The sequence below is a fragment of the Ochotona curzoniae genome, unplaced genomic scaffold, assembly GCF_017591425.1.
Source record: "Ochotona curzoniae isolate NIBS_2020 unplaced genomic scaffold, NIBS_Ocur_1.0 scaffold_4763, whole genome shotgun sequence".
Classification (NCBI taxonomy): Eukaryota; Metazoa; Chordata; class Mammalia; order Lagomorpha; family Ochotonidae; genus Ochotona; species Ochotona curzoniae.
The window spans coordinates 6,337,945-6,357,693 of NW_024467123.1; the positions used below are offsets into that span (position 1 = coordinate 6,337,945).

The 19,749-nt window shown below is 46.1% G+C and overlaps 1 protein-coding gene across 1 annotated transcript in view; it reads right to left on the bottom strand.

The window, feature by feature from the left end:
* CCSER2 (coiled-coil serine rich protein 2) overlaps positions 1-15,217 on the bottom strand; it is a 109,460-nt gene extending 94,243 nt beyond the window's left edge. Inside the window, exon 1 of the mRNA XM_040970478.1 lies at positions 15,036-15,217. The gene's annotated coding sequence lies outside the window, so the exon portion shown is untranslated. The remainder of the gene's footprint in view (positions 1-15,035) is intronic.
* Between the last annotated feature and the right edge of the window lie 4,532 nt (positions 15,218-19,749).

A 19,749-nucleotide genomic window follows, 5' to 3' on the forward strand; every position in this document is an offset into this window, starting at 1 on the left:
TTGCGCTTTAAAAAGCAGTCTGTAGAGGGATTATTGCTATAAAGGAGACTGGGTCAATTGAAATACCAGTGGTAGATTAGACTATTATATCAGTGCCAAATTTAGTGAAGGACATAACTGCACAATGGGAAAAAAAACTCCACTCTTAGGCAAGACATGCTACAGTATTTAAGGGCTAAAGGGCCATGATATAAAGATAGATAGATATATACAGACATGCTTGTATAGATGTGAAACAGCAAATGGTAAACAGCATAAAATATTAATGACTGGTCAATCTAGATAAGGAGTAGTCAGAGACTCCTTACACTATTCTCAGTCTTGAAACATGGCTATGAATACGAAACTCCTGTTGAACAATAAAACAGAAAAAGGAAAAAGAGTCAGTCCCAGATTTCCCTTATTCTTGCTAAGTCATTCCTATTCTCGCCAACTCGTCTCCTCTGTATCTTCCTCCTACCCACTTCAGCCGTCTTGTCACGTCCATTACACAGAATATCGCCCCTGTCAGGAAGACAAGAAGCTTACACAACGTAGTCTATAAAAAGGCGTAAGCGGTAAGGTCTCCACGAGGCTGCCTTCAATCCACTTATGCCAATCAGTCTGCTCTCTGCGATGTACCAAGTCCAATGTCTTGACTTGTATTAGACTGCTAGGTCAGATGTGTCCCCTACATATCAGCCAGGGGTCCTGAGGTCAGCATTCACAGTAAAGATGTTGAAAACCATGTCTTCCTCTGTTCTCTTTCTCTACTAGACAGGGAGCTCCTTAAAAATAAATGCCACCAAAAAAACGTATATTTCTACAAATATAAATAGCGTAAAATGTAGGAAAGGCATTCAAGACAATAAAAACTACTGAATGAGGAAATAAAGATTACTGAAGAATCAAAATATGTTAAGGTCACAGCTGTACTGAAAGGCACTTTTCTTGGCCTTGGACACTGCAGTAGGTAGTCTTACTCTAAATTCAAAAACAAAAAAGTTATAACATCTATAATTTCGTGCACAATCTCAAAATCTCATTTACTTCAACAGCTCAAAGAACCATAATTTTATAAAATATAATAAATATAAAGTAAAATAACATCTTGGGCAGGTGCCTAAGCATTAATCACATGTTAAAGATCAAAGTAAAACTGCTTCCAGGCCTTTCGGCTAAAATTAAGTGTAAAAACCAAAGTACCTTCTATTTAACTCAGTAACTGGTCAATATAATGCAAGAAACATTCCTGAAATAAAGGACAGAAGTTTGTCCCCTATTATCCAAGAATCTTTAATTAATACTACAGCAGAAAGGTAGAAGCATTCAACTTAGTTATACATGAAAACAAATCATTTCACCATGAAAGGCAGTTTTCCAAACACCACAAACGAACTTGCCAAGGAAACAGCACTCAAGGAAAACATATATACATTAGTACAAAAACATAGCTGTAAGGTAGAAATATATTTTTATCCAAAATGATTATAGAGTAACACTTCAAAGTGTTCCACTACAAAATGTCAAAATACCAAATGCTTTTATGGATGCTTCTGAGCTTTTAAATGAACCAAAACTAACTAAGCTCTCAAGTCTTGAGCAAGTGGGAACTTTCAAAAGGACAGCATCTAGAGATCCAAGTCCAAGTGAGTCTTAACCCTTGCAACCCCTTAGGAACTTGTTCCTACTGATTCAGACCAGGTACTGCAGGTTCAGGCCTCAGCTTCCCAATGCTTGGAATCCACGTGTGATATCCAAAGTTACTGCTCTACACCCACCTCCTCAAGTTATCCAAATGTTCCAAGGAAGTCCAGCTCGGCTCTAGGTCCTATGCAGTGACGCGCAGGGGCCTCCAACCATCCTCTTCAGCCCTCTCCTATTACAATCAGGCAAATACAATGATGATTTCTATATCCTGGCAGTCTCTAGAACTTGCTCCCTGGAATGCAATACTTCAACAACGGGAAATGATTCTCAGCTCCACCCTGTTCCCTCTCATTATCACTTGATTTCTTACCCCATCCTCTCACCACCTGTAGTCAGTACCCTAGCACAGGCCTCCTTAATTCCTGCCTTCCACTCTTTCCTCATCAACCTGTTTTTCAACCCATTCCCAGAGCTAACATTTAAAAGTATAAACCTGATTTTAGCCTTCTTTAATTTAAAAATCCTTCAGTGGCTCTCCAAAATACAAATGTCTCAAAGCAGCACTAAAACCAGCTGACAGGTATTAAATACTAGTGTACCAAGTACTTACATTACCTCATTTACATCTCACAATAATCCTATGATACAGATTTTTATTACTCTCATTTTGCAAATTATGGAAATCGCAACTTGGAGAAATCTCAAAGCCTGTCACAGACACACAGCTGATGAATAAGTGCGCCCAAGATGACAAAATTCTTCAAACTCCGGCTTTGGTATTCCTCTCCAACTGGTGCCTCCCCTGCCTTCCAGCCACACGCAGCTGCCTAAGGGCCCACGCCACACTACACTCTTTCAGAACTCTCCCAAAAGTGCTCGTTGCCCCCTCAGCTCAAATTGCCACTCACCTAAATAGCAAGACCTTGGCAGTGCCCTCTGACACTTTGCTCCTTGCTCTCTTCAGAGACCATCCAGGCCTGCTGAGGTCTTGGCCACACCTTCAGGTGGGAGCAGCACAAGTGTTGCCCACCCATTTCTTAATTGGTTAAGAGACCACCAATGGCAAGCATCTTACCTGTAGGTTCCCGCCCAACAAGGAGGGGTCAGCGAAGGCTTAAAGTCCCAAGACCCTTCCTCAAACCTTTGGTGTCTCTGTCTCCCTCCCCCTTTGGAGAGGCACCCCACCTCCTGGCTTCCTCCTGCAGGTGTTTCCCCCTCCCCTTCCCTTCCCTGCTCACCTGGTCCCTTCGAAAATAAACTTTTCTGTCTGCAACAGATTTCCAGATTTTTTTTTAAGATTTATTTTTTATTATTTTTTTTTTTATTGGAAAGGCGGATATACAGAGAGGAGAGACAGAGAGGAAGATCTTCCGTCCGATGGTTCACTCCCCAAGTGAGCGCAACGGCCAATGCTATGCCAATCCGAAGCCAGGAGCCTCTTCCGGGTCTCCCACGCGGGTGCAGGGTCCCAAAGCCTTGGGCCGTCCTTGACTGCTCTCCCGGGCCACAAGCAGGGAGCTGGAAGGGAAGCGGGGCTGCCGGGATAGAACCGGCGCCCATATGGGATCCCAGGCGTGCAAGGCGAGGACCTTAACCACTTGCGCCACCGCGCCGGGCCCCAGATTCCCAGATTTTTATTTCTATACTAAGCCGAGCAGAGAGCCCACCGGGCATTTCTGGTAACATCTTCCTTCCCGAAGAGGCAAAACAGTAAAAACCAAAACGACACTCAGCCTTCAAATACTATAGTACAAAAAGCCCAAACCGATTCTCCAAATAACATCCAGGTACGAATACAGGGTCAGGCTCCAAAAACACTAACTTCATCAGAAACTGAGTAATAAAAATGCTTGTAACACTTAACACAATACAAATTCAACTATTTTTGAAATATGTATGCCATATCGTTCAAAACATAAAGGACTCAAATTTTAAAGCACTTCCTTCTGTAAATCTATATTCTTTGTTAATGCCGCAATGGGACAAATCAAAGCCCATTGTGAGCAAACCAAGAAAAATTTCCAGAAGCTCAAGAGCTCTTCTGTGACTAGGCCTGGGTGTGGAGAACAGTCCTTGCCGGCAAACAGTGTGCTTGCGAAACCCCCCAGCTGGTGCAGAGGCCAGGTGATTGGGCTTCCATTCAGGCACAGCACACTCCACCAGCACCTTCCAGAACAGGCAACAATGACATCACGACTTTCTCCTGGATATTAACTGGCAGTCAAAAAGCATCACTTCAAAGAACGACTGTACTGTATTAGCTTACAATTCCCCACACTGAAGATCAAGTTCCTATTTGCAGAGTCTAAGAAAACGTAATACAAAACCGTCTGCATGCATCCCAGCCAGCTCCCTGCTTCCTCACATCTTCTCTTGCTTTCCCTGTAATCCTAACCATCTTCCGTATCCTTAAGTAAATTTCTTATAAAACCTAAAATTATTTCATAACTCCCTCTAAAGATAATTAAGAAATCAACACTTTATGTATATTAAAGGTTTAGTCGATGGTCCAAGCACTATTCCAGAGGGACCAACACAAAACTAGTTTGCCCTTATTCATTCTTACTGCCTATAACCAACAGGCTACAGGGAATACCAACGGCAACAAGAGTCACTCAAAAAGGGTATTTTATATTACTCTTCTCAGGATACAACATCGAGCCCAAAGGGATAGTAAAGGAAAGAGGAGAGAGCTAATCCACTAACAAAAACTGCCAAGAACAAGAAGGCAGGATGAGTCCCACATTTATACCCTGTGTAACTGGCAGCATCATTAACCACACAGGAAGGTGGGGTGAATACTTAAGAGGCAGTAAAGACAACCAAGAAAGAACGGGTATGAAAAAGAAACAGGCGAGAGTGAGTATGTTAGAATGCAAAGAGAGGAGGGTTCAAGAAAGTCAGCAGGACCTAGCAGGCTCCCACCAGACTTCACAATGAGGAGCCATGCCAAAGGATAAGCACAATTTCACTAAGTAGAGGAAGCAGGAATAAAACACTGTTGAGCAGGGGATGACTGAACAATCAAAGCAGTAAATGTGAGAATGTGTTTAAAGGGAATTTAGGCAAAAAAAAAAAACCTGGATGGGAGGTTCGTGTGGGAGAAGACGAGAAAGGGAAATCTGGGACAAAGATGTTGAATTCCAGGCTTTATTTTTGGGTTTCATTCTGTGAACAGGAGGAGGAAAAACATGTTTTTTTTTTTTCTTAACTATTATGATGACAGGATGCGTGACGAATCACGCAACAGAAGAGAGTTCAGGCAGGGTAAGCTACTGGACAGTCTTAAAATTATCTTCAAATGATAGTGAGGACACAAAGGAGGCTGGTGGTCGCCAAAGTAAAAACTGGGGAATATATGAAAGAGATATTCTCTAGTGCCTGTGACTGTGTGAAATAACAGGAAATAGATATGTGGTTCTCTGCCCCTGGTTCCCAGCACCAATCTAACACTCTTGGACTTTCTGCAGTGACACAAGTTGTGTATTGCATGCTAACAAAACGGCATTCCTAGATAGGGGCTGATCGCCAAGAAGGTCAAGGTGTGATTAAAGGGTTAAGATTTCCAATCTCTAGGGAGGTCACAGGGGTTGGAGGCTGCTGGGCTGATCACCAAGGCCCAGCAATGTAATCAAACATACCAACATAATGGGTCTCCATTAAAATAATAATTAAAAAAAAAAAGGTCAAGGTTTCTTCAGACAGTTTACAAATTGCAAAATACACAGATACCTGCACCAGAGATTCCAATGTCCTGTCCTACCCTCTCTTCCATTTGGCTATTCACCTGTTACCTCCTGTAACCTGTTATAAATACAGAAATCTAAGTCAAGCATTTCCCTGAGTTCTGTGAGATGCTCAAGGTAATGAACTGAACCTGAGGAGAGGGGCCCAGGAATCGTGGTTCACAGCTGGTCACTCCTAAGTACAAGTCACAACCTGGGGCTTACCACTGGCACCTTATTGTGTGGGACCCAGCCTTCAGGCTCTGGGATCTGGGCAGACAGTTTAGCTCCTTGAGTTAGGGCATTCAGTTGCTGTCTGGTGTCAGAATTGCCTGATGTCTGGAGAAGCAAACCCCAACACCTTCAGTCAGAGGGTTGCGTTGAGTGGTTTTCAGGTTTCAACTTGGTTTCTTTCCTGTCTCCTAATGGTGATATTTCACTATGACACTGTTACTATGCTGATCACATTTATCATAACCAAGTGTGGACTGGGATATTCCCTTATTAGCCTCTCTATATTAGTACTTATAACTCAGGAACATAGGAAAGAGCCAAAAGATGTTTGTGGTCTTATAATAAAACAAACTTATTAAGTGATTAGAGACCAAAGTGACATTTACGGATACTGCAGAGAAAACTAATCAATAGCCATGATAATACCATAGAAAACACTACATGGGAAGGCAGGAGGGGCATCAACTTTAAGAACTGAGTTCTAAAACAAGTTGAGCTTTAGGATGGAGGAGCCTTACACCCCAAGAGGCAACAACTAAATAAAACTGTCAAAACGGGAAAAACAATGAAGCTAAAAGGGAGAAAAAAATACAAGCAAAACCAGAGATTTCAGATATATAAAAAAGCCATCAATGCATCTCTTGCCAGCAAGAATACTTAATAGATAAAATACAATAAATAATCCCCTAAAACATCTTGGGATATGACTCTGTCTTTAGCAATGCTATTTGAATTACTCATTTGTATATTCTATATATATAAACCAAATTATGTAAAAAAAAAAAAAACAGGTAAATAACCAATCAAATAGACCAATCAAAACTAGGTCAACGCTGAGTCATTTATTTTTCTCTCCTCAATCATTCATTCAGTGAAAATGTACTGACTGCCTCCAAGCTTAGGGCAAAGGAGAACAAACTACAACAAATACTATAAGATACTAACCACAAAAACGTGAGAGCAACACAAGTAACAAGATGAGGGATGAGCGGGAGAGGCGTACCTTTCCTGCATGAAGAGATAATGCTGGGCTCTTCAAAAGATACAGTAGTTTAAGGAGATTGATAAAATGAATGGGCTGCAGAGAGGACAGAGTGGAGCAGCAGGTACAAGAGCATGGAGGTAGTCCCTTCAGACTGTGGCCTGCCCTTCTCCTCTTCCTCCTCTCAGTAGTACCAACAAATCAGGAACATGGAGAGTGGCCAAAACACTTCGGCTGGATTATAATGGAATTGAGTAACTGATCAGATGTACAAGTGACAGATACTGCACATAAACACAGGTAACCCACAAGATGGTGACAGAGAAAACAGGAAGGGTGAACCTAGAAGAGAGATCAAATTTAGGGGCTGAGTTTTAATGGGACTGGGGCCATTCACAGAAGACTTTGTGTAACCTGATCAGGAATTTGACCTTTACTCTGTAGTCCTATGCAAGAATCCTCAGCTGTTCCTTAGAATCCCTGAGGGAACATTCCCACTACCATCAGGCAGAGGGCAAGTGCAGGCAGGAAGTGAGTAAAAAGCAGAAAGAGAGCCGACTAACTTCTATGGAAAGCAGGCAGCTACAGATTCCCTTAGCAGTGACAGCACCTGAGCAGATCCTCTGCAGAAACTCAAAAGTCAGGAGCACAAACCAGCAGCTAAGGGAGGATGATCAGCAAAGGCCAATTAAGCGGAAAAATAAATCAAAATGATGCTCCAGTGCTCAATATTGATTACTACTTAGTCCAAACATAAATGAGCCACAGAAAGTGCTGTAACTGTAATAAGTGCTTTCAACAGAGTTTCTGGATCCATCTCAGATACTAATTCAATAATCACAAGCAATTATAGGAAAAAACTTGGCCAGGTACATTAAAAAAGAAAGAGGAGGTGAGAAACAGTAGCTATCAAAAGTCCCTCAAAAAGCTAACCTACATTTCAATTTAAACTTTTCTTTTTGGATTTCTAGAAATCCAAAAACAAAAAGTTGAAAAAACAAAAGGTATTTCAGAGGTGAGTGTTTAGGCTGGCAGTGAAGACACCCACATCCTGGGTGCTAGTGTGCCTTGATGGCTTAACTACCACCTGCCACGCCTGTATCGCAGAAGGCCGCCGATTCGTGTGCCAGCTGCTCACTTCCAATCCAGCTCCCTGCTAACACGCCTGGGAAAGCAGCTTCACGTGCCTGGGCTCCTGCACCCACGTGGCAGACTTGGAAGAAGATCCTGGCTCCTGGTTTTGGGTTGGCCCAGCCCCAGTCACTGCAGCCCAGACTGAATCATCAGGTAAAAGATCTATCTCTCTTTCTCTCTTAATTCTTGACTTTCAAGTAAAAAATAAATATACATTTTTTTAGAAAAAAACTTAGATGCAAAAAAAAAAAAAAGATACCCATGTCCCAAGGGAGGGCAAACCTGGGTGTGATGTCAAGGTCTGGTTCCTGACTCCAGCTTCCTGCTAATGCACCTGCTGGGAGGCAGCAGGTGACACCTCAAGTGCCTCTGCTCCCCATGTGCTACAGCCAGACTGAGTTCTGGGCTGGCGCAGGGTCTGCTGGAATGAACCAGCACAGAGAAGACAGATCTTGTTTGTCCATCTCTCAAGTAAATAAAAATTTAAAAATAAATGAATAAATAAAAGCTACCATTTTGAACTTAGGAAGATTCACTTACTCGTTACTATAAATGGGCTGGGTAGGGTGTGTTGGAGTCACTTCCTGTTAGTCACTGTCTTGAGAGAGGGAAATACACAGGTATGTACACATATATGCACCCTGTATTATATATGTACACAGATTAGGCTAAAATAGATGTTGCTCATGTTCCAAATGAATGATCCTTCATAAGAAAAAGCAGATCAAAACCAGACAGCTATCCTGGTTTCCTCACCATTTAAGCAATCCCACCTGGTTGATCCCTTATAAACTGGCCCACCAACTAAGCCAAAATGTCACCCATCCATTCCACACACTTCAATAGCTATTTTGAGTAGTTCCTGCTTTTCTAAGCAATGCCCTTCTGAGAAAACTGTTAGCTCTCAATCTATCACTGGCTGCCAAGACATAATGGTCAGAGAAAGCTCTCAAATTTCCCCCAAAGCACTCAAGTTGCAACCAAGTATCATTAATACGATGACAACAACAATTCTAAGTACCTTCTGGTGTCTGCCTCTCTTCACTGTCCCCAGAGTATATGCTAGCCACTCAGTGATCAAAGATTTTTACATCATGGAGAGGTGGGTAGGGGGACGGTGTCTACAGGGCTGGAGGAGCAAGCTATTCAAAGAAACAAGACTGGGATTTTTTTTTTGCACGTTATTTTTTAAAGATTTGCTTAAAGAGTGAGAGACACAGGGAGCCTTCTATCGGCTGATTTTGTCCCAGGGCCACAAGAGCGAGGAGAGAACGCCACCCAGGTTCCCAATGCTGGTAGGGCAGAGATTCAAACACTTGGGCCATGATCCGCTGCTTCCCCAGGAACAGAGAGCTGAATCAGAAGCACAGCAGCTGCGATCTGAACCATGGAAGCAGCACTCTGCGTATGAGATGACTGCATTGCCAGGGGAGGCTTAACCCACTGCACTGTGACCACAAAGCCAGCTTCTAATCTTTGCATTAAAAGAGAGAGAGAGAGAATGCCAGAGACAAAGAGCACTTGCTAACCCACACAATTATCACCTGAGTTTTTCAATATTCACCAAAACAAAAAATCACAGAAGGATCAAAACCCTAAGATATCACATGTTTCTCAGCTTAAAAGCCACATCCTGCACGTCCCATTCTCTCAGAGCTGAAGCTATGGAACAGCAGCCCATGCTCACTGTCATGGCTAGGGACAGTGACGACTGGGAGGACAGGGTGTTGTCAGCAGCCACTGAAAGGAAGGGAAGCTCAAAGCAAGGGATTCTGCCTTTCCTCTTTCTCCACACCTATTTTTGCTTACCACATACCATGGAAGCCGGTGAAAATTGGACACAGAGTACAAGGTAAGGACAATCTAAAGCAAATGGAAACAGAAAAAAATAAGACAAATTCCTTTCCTAAATAATTCTGAAAAGCAGACCTGAGAGGTAAGGAACTTACCAAGGAAATTTAAAATCAGCCACTACATCTTGTGCAACTATAGAATAACAGAGTCTAAACCATTTGGAACAATCTAGGGCATTAAGACCAACCATCCTCAAAGATGATCCAACTACATTCAAATTTGGCTACTGACCAACATGGAAAATGGAACAACACGTCAGGTCTCCTAAAACCAGTTGATGAGAATCAAGACTCCCTGATGGCCCCAAACATCAATTTAACCAACCACAAGCTCCTAAGGCCGTAAAAAGCAATTGGTGCAACAAGGAAGAGCTCAAAACCAAGGTTAGACCTAATATACTCCAGCTGAGTCACTTTAAAAAGTGATCACCTGACGTGGTCTCCACAGACTGAGTCACACAGCTCAGCATCAGCACCTGCAGCAAGCAGAAGTTAGAGACGCAAAGAGGAAGCCCCAGGATACTCATCAAGGGGCTGGGGAAGAGGAGTCATTCATCACCAAGGAAAAACAAACTTCATTCTAGACACCACTGGCCACCAGCAAGTCAAAACCAGCGCCTTGGAGTCAGAATTGTCCCTGGTAGTCTACTGGGGGTGCTCTGCAGGCTGACATCTTTGCTTCCTTTCCTCGCAATGGCTGTGCATTGTAGACTGCAGCTTCCTCCACTCCGAGTTCTGTAACTAGGTGCTTCTAAGTCCAATATCTAGCTTTCCTCTGGCAGCATCTTATCATGCCTTCCCTTCATGCCTGCCCCTAGGCCCTGCCCTTAACAAGCACACAAGTCGCTGGGGGAGGCAAATGTGTCACTAGCTTAGGTAAAACACATCAGCGCAGCCACGCATTGATGGAAATAGAACCCAGTGCTGCCGGCACACCCTCCTGTGTCATAGTCCCACTCGATACCTTGCAAATCAGCACTCCAACTACCCACCTTCTTACAAATCAGTTACCAAGGTCTGTACCTTTGCAAGGATTTCCTGATCTCCATTTCACCTCACAATTTAGGCTTCATTTCTCTTGACCCACCTAGCTCAGCCACTTCTTCTCAGAAACACAATGAGACCATCCAGGCCTGCTGAGGTCTTGGCCATACCTTCAGGTGGGAGCAGCACAAGTGTTGCCCACCCATTTCTTAATTGGTTAAGAGACCACCAATGGCAAGCATCTTACCTGTAAGTTCCCGCCCAACAAGGAGGGGTCAGCGAAGGCTTAAAGTCCCAAAACTCTTCCTCAAACCTTTGGTGTCTCTGTCTCCCTCCCCCTTTGGAGAGGCACCCCACCTCCTGGCTTCCTCCTGCAGGTGTCTTCCCCTCCCCTTCCCTTCCCTGCTCACCTGGTCCCTTCGAAAATAAACTTTTCTGTCTGCAACAGATTCCCAGATTTTTATTATTATACTAAGCCGAGGAGAGAACCCACCAGGCATTTCTGGTAACACCAAAGTGTTGCACCTCACCAAAAGAGACCCCATCTCCTCACTCTGACGCAAGAAGTATCTTCCCAATGTCAACAGTATGACATCCAAATCCTTAGCACAGCAAAGTATACATTTCAAAACAATGCTTTCTGAAGGTTTTATGCATGTGAGAAGCTCTGCTCCCTCGAGAGCAAGGGAACCCACACATCCGCATCTACCAATTCAATCCCCACAAGCCCACCAAGGCTAAGACTGCATGAGGACAAAACCAGGAGGTGCAAACTTAACCCAGGTCTCCCACGTAGGTGACAAAAACCCAATAACCACTGCCTCCCAGGAGGTGCATCAGGAGGAGGCCAGAGGCACAGCCAGAGCCAAACCCAGACTGTCCAAAACGGGGCAATGTGGCCGCCAGGCTAGGCTAAATGCATACTCTTAAAATGGTACAGACCATCAGAGTTCCAGCTCTGTCACTTACTGGTCCTGTTTCCTTAACCAGATCACCTTAGCTAAAATTTTCTCACAAAACAAAGAGGGGGGGGGGGGAAGAAAGTAAAGAACTTAACCGTCTGGTGGTACACTGAGGCTTAAGAAAGAATCTCCATGCCAAGTACCAGGATAGAATCTGGCCTTGTTTCACATCAACTATGAAGCAGAACTGTCACATCCACAATGCCTCACTCCTCAAATCTTTTTTTTTTTTTTAAATAATGATTAACAGTAAGAGTTAGATTTAAAAAACCAACCTTCTGGTTAATGGTGAACCAACAGATATGTCAATTAACCACTATTTCATTTTCAGGAAAATTCTGATTTGTATCAAATTTACCATAGTTTATCAGAAAGAAAAAAGGATTCATTTATTAAAGGAAAAAAAAAAAAAGGAGGGGAGAGAGGAAGGTGATTCTCTTTGGTTTACCTAGTCCTGTAAATGAATCTTTTTAAAAACAAAAGCCTATAACACTATCACAAAACCTATCAAGTGCTGCAAGCAGTGTCAATAAACGCCTTTGAGAAGTGAATCCAGCCATTTTCTTTGAAAACTGATACAAGCCCTCTCCATCCCCTCTGATCCTGTAATCCCCCCTCTGGGGCCGTTAGCCCAAAGGAAAGAAGCAGAAAATGATGAACAGCTACAGACTAACAGCCAGCACCTTAGATGTCCTGTTGCTAAGAAATAAGTAACTCGCACCAACTGTGTACAGTATCGTACAGCCATAAAAACTACGACAAAAGGGAAACCCATTCAGTATGAAAGCAAATGCTAAACACTACACTTATGCTTTGGCTATGTCAGTTATGATAACAAATTAATACAAAAGATTCAAAGCTCATGTTGATTTTTTTTCTTTTTATTTCTAAGGCCACTAGGTTATTTATAGAATAGAAGGCTTGCTGGAATTCAGCAGAGTCACCACAGTAAATACAAATTTCAAAACTGACTTTTCCAAAAGTATGAAACTATATAACCACCCATTTTTTTCCCTCCAAATCTATCACAAAGGAGTAATCAGATAGGCTCTTCTCACATACAGACCAGCCATGCATGTAATTTTAGCCATGCTATTAGCCAGCTGGAACCTTATTATATTAAAATCTCATTTTACCATCAAAGCCTAACTGTATGTGGGCGCTCCATCTGGCCATCAGAAGCCACTTGTTATGGGGCTGTGGAGAGAGGCCCACCAGCACTGCAGCGCCAACCACCCGGCTGAGCGGGACGGGGACGATGTGATGTCCCAGTATCCCCAAATACATGATCCTGTTGCTTGGCCAATGAAGGGCTGTCACAGCCTTTGGGTGGCAGCTGCTGACTCAAAGAGGGGGAAAAAGTGCAAGCAGATTTCCTCTTCCTCCAAAAGGCTGACAACTTGCTTCACCCAAAACGCCACGAAGGAATGAAAAACATACCTGCAAGAGGCTAGGGGATGAGAGACAGACTGCCTAACAGAACCAAATAACCTAGTTGCGTTCATTCAATTCCTGTAGGTACCCAGATTTTGTAAAACAATTAAGATGTAGAATTAGGAGACTGGGGGCAAAGCTGAAATCCAAGGCAAATCAACAGATGTAGACTGTATCCCCAGCTCCTTCCCTTTCCACCCACCAGGCCTTGGACAAATGCCTGCCTCTTCAAGCCCCAGGACCAGTCACTAGCCGCCAGGCCCGTCTGACCTCTGTACCACTATACATTGTTTTTTGTTTCCTGTCCTGAAATTTTATTCCTGACCAGCAGCAATTTTTACTGCACCCTTAGATATTTGCAAGTTTCTTGTGCAATTATTTTCTGCTAGGTTTTCTCACATTCCAAGTCAGTGTACATTCAAACTGGGACCACTCCTCACAAATGCATTCCGTAAACTTTCCAAGGCTACATGCACACAACAGTTATGTGCCAATGTTACAAAGCTACCAAGCACCTAGCAAAGACAGACATACAAATAAACTCCCAGCTACCACCTAGCAAATGCCAACTGCAGAGGGGCAGTGGGTTCACGGGTCAGTCGATGAAGAAGGATGCAATGTCTGGACAAGGCTCAGGTGATAGGTCAGCAAGGTGTTTACAAGGCAGAGAGCAAAGAATTCTGAACTGAGGGAGTGGCGTCAAACCACAAAGGATGTCATTTTCTGCGAACTGCAAGGAGTCCTACAGTGGCAGGGCCAGCATCACATCACGACAGAAGGCAAAACCCACAGTGTTGGCAAGTATCAGAAATAAAGACCACGGGCACGTGTGGCAAAGCTTGACTTCTAAGCACAGAATCACAGCCCCCACGTCCCCCATCCGCTAAGAGGTGCCAGTCAGGATCAGGATGTGAAAGGGCATGGTTTTCTAAAACATTTCCTGGAGATTTCCTGCAATAAGGGTGGCTTCTAGCACCTTCTTCCTCAGCATGTTCATCCAAGACTAAAGGAAGACAGTACCAATGACAGGTAAAGCAAGTGTGTATTTTTAACCCAAAAGGTTAAATTTTTAATTTAGTGTTGTTGAGCACAGAAAATGGTAACGTTGTGATTTAACAAATTAAGACAAGCAAACAGTAGTAAAAATCTGAGACTGACTTCAGGCAAAAACATCCTTACCCAGATCACAGGCAAGATGCTTCATAACCATTTGCCAAAGACAGATCTTAAATTCCCTTCCCTTCAAGAGCCCCTATCCTACAGGCTCTTTGCACTAGCCTGCCAACATGATATATATTTTTTTAATGACCCAAGGAAAAGATGCCACCAATATTTCAATGCCCAGAGAAAAGGGGACCCCTTTGTCAATGTCTGTATGTGAAACACCACCATTTCAATCTGGGGCCACGAAGACTCCCGTGCAGCAGTAATTTCCACACTGCGAAGGCCTAGTCTGGGGACAGCAAGCCTAATTGGCCGGGCAGCCTACAAAGATGAATTGGCAATTATTGAGATCCGAACTCAAGTCGACCATCTCAAAGAAGTCATTCCTGCTTGTACTTGTTCAAAAAAAAGCAGGTGCATTTAAAAAGAAAAAAACATATATGTATATATATACATATATATGTAGCAGATGTCTAAGAAGGATGGTGGGATGATGGGATTCCACCTGCCACATTTCCCCACCCCAAAGTTTTATCTCAGGATTAAGATTTTTTTAGGGCGTGTCACGGTTTTTGCTTCTGGGCACCCCGGGTACTTGCCCCGTCAACCTTCCCCGAGCATCCTGGCACCGAAATCACGGCCTCGCAGCCTCGCTGTCATTCCCTCACCCGCCGTGGAGTAAGCCCCAAGCAGCCCCAGGCCCCGGGCACTGCCACCCAGCGCCCGCCGCGGGCCTCCCCGGTCCACGCCCGCCCGCCGTCCACAGGCGGCTCGCAGGGGGCTCCCCGGGCAGGGTCGCGCTGCAGAGCCGGAGGCCCTCAGGACGCCCGGGGAGCCTGCACCCCGCCGCAGGACGGACGGCACCCCCAGGGCCCCCCGAGGGGGTGGCTGCCTCCGACCCCTCCTCCAGCCCCGAGCCCTGCCCGGCTCTCACCGTGCGGAGATCACGCTACCCTCTCGGCTCGCCCAGCGCTCGGCCGGTCCGAGGACGGAGAGGCCGGGAGCGCGGGGAGAGGGGAGAGCCGCCGGGTCGCCCGTCACATGGCCGCCGAGCCCGCCGCCCGAGCCGCAGCGGCCAGCATCGCATCCGCGGCCTGAGGCAGCGCCGGACCCCGGAGCCGCCGCGCCCCCTCCCGCGGCCTGCGCCCGCCTCGGACTCCGCCCTCCGGGGCCCGCGCAGCGCGCGCGCGCGGTCCCGCCCCCCCGGGCAGAGCTGCGCACGCGCGGGCCCACTGCGGCCTTCAGCCCGCCTACAGCCCCGCCCCGTGCTCTCGCCAAGCCCCACGCCCCTGGGGAGCGCTGCGCACGCGCGGGCCCGCCGCGGCCGTCAGCCCGCCTGCAGCCCCGCCCCGCTTTCTCGCTAGGCCCCGCCCCCGCCCCAGGCCCCGCCCCGGGGAGCGCTGCGAATGCGCGAGCCTGGCGCGGTCTGCAGCCCGCCTCCGGCCCCGCCCCGCGCCCCCAGGCCCCGCCCCCGCGTTCTCGCCAGGCTGTTCCACCCCGCCGGGAGCGCTGCGCACGCGCCAGCCCGGCTGCGGCCCCGCCCCGCGCTCTCCTCAGGCCCCGCCCCGCCCCGCTGACCTTGCCTTCCGCGGCTACCCTGACGCAAGGTGCTTGCTTCTTTTCTTCACTTGGCCCCAGCCCCGACGGCCTGCCCTTGCATGATGCTGACTTCATCTGGGGGCAGCTCCTGGGACAAAAACACTGGCTGTCTGAGGGCCGTGAAACCTGTCGGCTCTTGCTCCAGGCCCCGAAGCGGCCTGCGCCATGGGACTGCTGACAGGTGTCCTTAGCATTTTCTGCTGGCAAGTACGTACCTGTCCGCTCTCTTCCGTGCTCCAAAGCAGGCGCAAACTACTAGGGGCCAGACTAAGGCCCCAGAAAGAGGGGAGCCCCGCACCCCCGAAGGCTGAGACACACAGCCATCCCGTGACACCTGGGTTCCTTTGGCCAGGACCCCAGTCCTCATCCTCTTTGGAATTTGCGTGATGCAAAGGCCATCTCTTCGACTTTCTTTCCCTCCTTCTGGGTCACACTTAATTTTTAAGAGCTCTCATGAGTTCTGGGGGCCTTACTCGTCAAGCCGGATATGAAAACCTTAGAAATACCTTTTCTTTGTCAACCCCAACAGCTCACTGCAATAAATAATACTTAAGGAGGAGTTCTTGACAAGTATCCACCTCTTCCACATGTCTAGATCCGTGGTACTGGAGAAGAGGGGGCAGGAGCCTGTACAGTGATTGCATGTAACAATATACTTTTATATTTAGGAAATAGCTTTTTTTAGATCACCTCCAAATGTAAATATTGCATTTCTTGGGATAGTAATAGTGAGTATAAATAGTTTACAATTTCTCTTCAGATGAAGTGGGGTCACTAGAACAGCAGACAACCGACAGGACTTGAACTCACCCCCTTAGAACAACACTCAAGGAACTCAGGGGCTGACGTGTGTTTGGGAGTTAAGTCACCTGTTCAATGGAGAAATGGTAAGCAAATGCCTGGCCACTGCCCGTGGGCTCCCATCGCAGTAGTCTCCCTAGGAAGTGGCAAAGATTCAGCCACAAAGGTCAAAGGCGACCGACATGCAGGCAGTGTGGAGGTGACCCCCCCAGCTGCATCTCATTTTCCCCTACTTGTGTTTTACCTCTGTCATCATTTCCTCGGTTGTCATTATGTTGCATCGATGCCATTTCTATTAGCCGCCGGTCTCCACTCACAGGATTCTAATGGAGATGGAAGCATTGGAAGGACATCTTTGTGCCAGTGTCCTTCCCTGGGACCTGGGCGTGTGCAGAAGAAGCAGGAGAGAGGGGAAGTGCGAGGCTGAGACCAAGCAGGAAAGGGGAAACAGCTTGGGGTTGGCTGGTTTGAATAGTGCCCAAACAACATCCAGTCAATACATGTGCTTGGGTGATTAGCACCACAAGGGTTACAGGTGCGAGTCTAATCAAAGGAATGTTGTGTGTGGGGGGGTCTAGAATTGGGATTTGCTATGTGATTTTCACATACCTACAAAAGATGGATTGTAGGTGAGGTGTGGATGAATCCAGCTATTCGTTAGGCCCTGTGATTAAGGGATGCCAAATAGACAATCACAGAATCTAAGAGGGCAGATGGCGACTTAACCAACAGAGAAGCAAGTGTTTAGCCTAAAGGTCAAGGTGCTTGTGTCCCATATCAAAATTCCCAGGTTCGATACCCAGCTCCAACTCTAACACAGCCCTGGGAGCAGCAGCAATGGCTCAAGTCATTGTATTTCCCATCACCTACCTGGAAGAGCTGGATTACTTCCCCAGTTCCTATCCTGGGTCTCCAGTAGGATCTGACCCATGGGAGTATGAAGCCTGCTTTAGCTAAAGTTAAGGAGGAAAAAGGCAGCCCAAGTCTGGTGGCAGCGCACACATTTTAGCATGCTTCAGAATCCCCTTGAAGGGCATGGTACAACAGATTGCCAAGCTCCACCCCCAGGGTTTCCAATACAGCTGGCCTGGGGTGAGGTCAGGAATGTGCATTTTAATACGTTCTCATGAAATGCCGGTGCCTAGGAACCACTGGTAATGGAATGCCTCCTCAACAGAAGTCCAAACCAGGAGGGAAAGACCTTCTAGAAATGAGTCTTCCAAGAACTCTTAGTAGGATTAGTGAGAAATAAAGATCTCAGTGTCACAGACTGTCCTGGACAGACAAGGTGCCAGCTGAGAAAGCCAGAGTGTGACCTTAGTCCTTGAGCTGGGAAAGCAGGACAGAAGATGAAGAGTCAGAGGCAGGTGATATAGGATGCCGTGAGAGGAATGCACAAGTCACACAAGGTTTGGCCAGCTTTCTCGTGTTTCTTTTTTTCCAGATGAGTGTGGTGATTAGAGCATAAAGACAAGGGGTTGGGTGATCTTACAGGATCACAGCCTAGCACCTGTGGTTAAGACGTGGCACAGCAGTTCAGCCTCTATAACTCTGGCAGTCTGTATGAACACTGGCTTAATTCCCAGCTGCACCACTTCTGACCCAGCTTCCTGCTAATGCGCCTGGGAAAGCAATGGGACATGTTTCAACCACCATTGCCCCTGCCGCCTCTGTGGGATTCTCAAATGGAGCTACTGGTTTCTGGCTTTGACCTAGCCCAGCTCCGGCCGTTGTGGCCATTTGGGGATGGGCTACCAAACAGAAGATTCTCTCTCTCTGTCCTCTCTCTCTTTATCTAATTCTGCCTTTCAAATATATAACTTTTAAAAAGAGAAGAAAAGAGGGAGAAAGTGAGGGAGGGAGAGAAAAAGAACAAAAGACACAATATGATTGTTCAGAGTGTGTGTGCACAGGGAAGGGAGGGTGGGGGCAGTCGGAAAGTGTCTGGTTTGCAGACAACCGTATGGATAAACATGAAGATCATCCCAGAGAAAGGTCTGCACATCTACTGTATTTTGTGATTGAAACAAGTATATGGGGCAGGCATTTGGTGCACTACCTAGAGTCTGGAAAGCCCCAATCCCCCAGTGGAGCACCTATGTTTAAGTCCTGGATCCACTAGTGCAAACCCCAAGAGACATAAAAATAGCTTAAGTTCTTAAGGCCCTGCCACCCACATAGAGACTAGGATGGAGTTCCCAGATCATGGCTTCATCTGTTGTCCTCTGGGGAGTGAACCAAAGGGTGGAAGATTTCTGTCTCCCTCCCTCTTACCTTCTCTCCCTGAGTCTGTCTCTGTGTGTCTGCCAGCCTTTCATGTAAAATGAAAATAGATGTTCAGTATCTGTGTGTTATAGACTGAACATCCCCTGCCCATTCATGTGTTGAAATCATGATGCTCTTTGGAGGCAAGACCTTAGGAAAGCAAGCAGGTCTGATAAGGTCACGAAGGTGGAGCCCTCATGATGGGATCAGCATCTTTATGAGAAGAGGGATCTGTTTGCTCTTCAAAAGCTGAGCATCCACAGTCATGTGTTCCCCAGGACACAGGCCCTACCAGACATTGACCATAGTCACACAGCTTCACAAAACTGAGACAAATAGACAAGTGCAGTTTCAGCTGCTCAGTCTACAGTGATTTGTTATCACAGCCCCACATAAGACACCACAGTTTAAAGTTGGTAGAAAAGACCTTGGGAATAACCTTTCCCATAATTCTAATGCAGCTACATACTTAGCACTGCTACCATAGCCTTTTATTTTTCTGCTTTGACAGACATCCTGAGTATGTATTATTTATTTTGAGTTACTCAGAGCTCCATTTTTCATTAGGCAATAATATTGTTTTTTAGTTTATAATTTTGCTGGTCTCAAGCCTAAAATGATTCTTGCTGGCCTACCGATCAGCATGTCAGCAGGGCTGGCTCCTTCTGCAGGACCCAGCACAGAATGGGTCTGTCGTTTTCCAGCAGCCGGGCCTTGGCTCATTGCCCCTTCGTCCATCTTCCAAGCCAGCAACAGTGGTTTGAATCTTTCTCACATTGCATCTTTCTGACCTCTTCTGTCCCAGTTCTCTTCCTTTAAGGCCCCTTATGATTCTATTGGGTCTAACCAAATGATCTATTGTAAGGTCAGCCAATGCGCAAGCTTCATTTCATCAGCAAACTGAATTTCCCATCGCTGAGGCTCTCCTGTGAAAGTGGGGCTTTCTTTAAAAAAAATATTTATTTTTCCTTGAAAGGCAGATT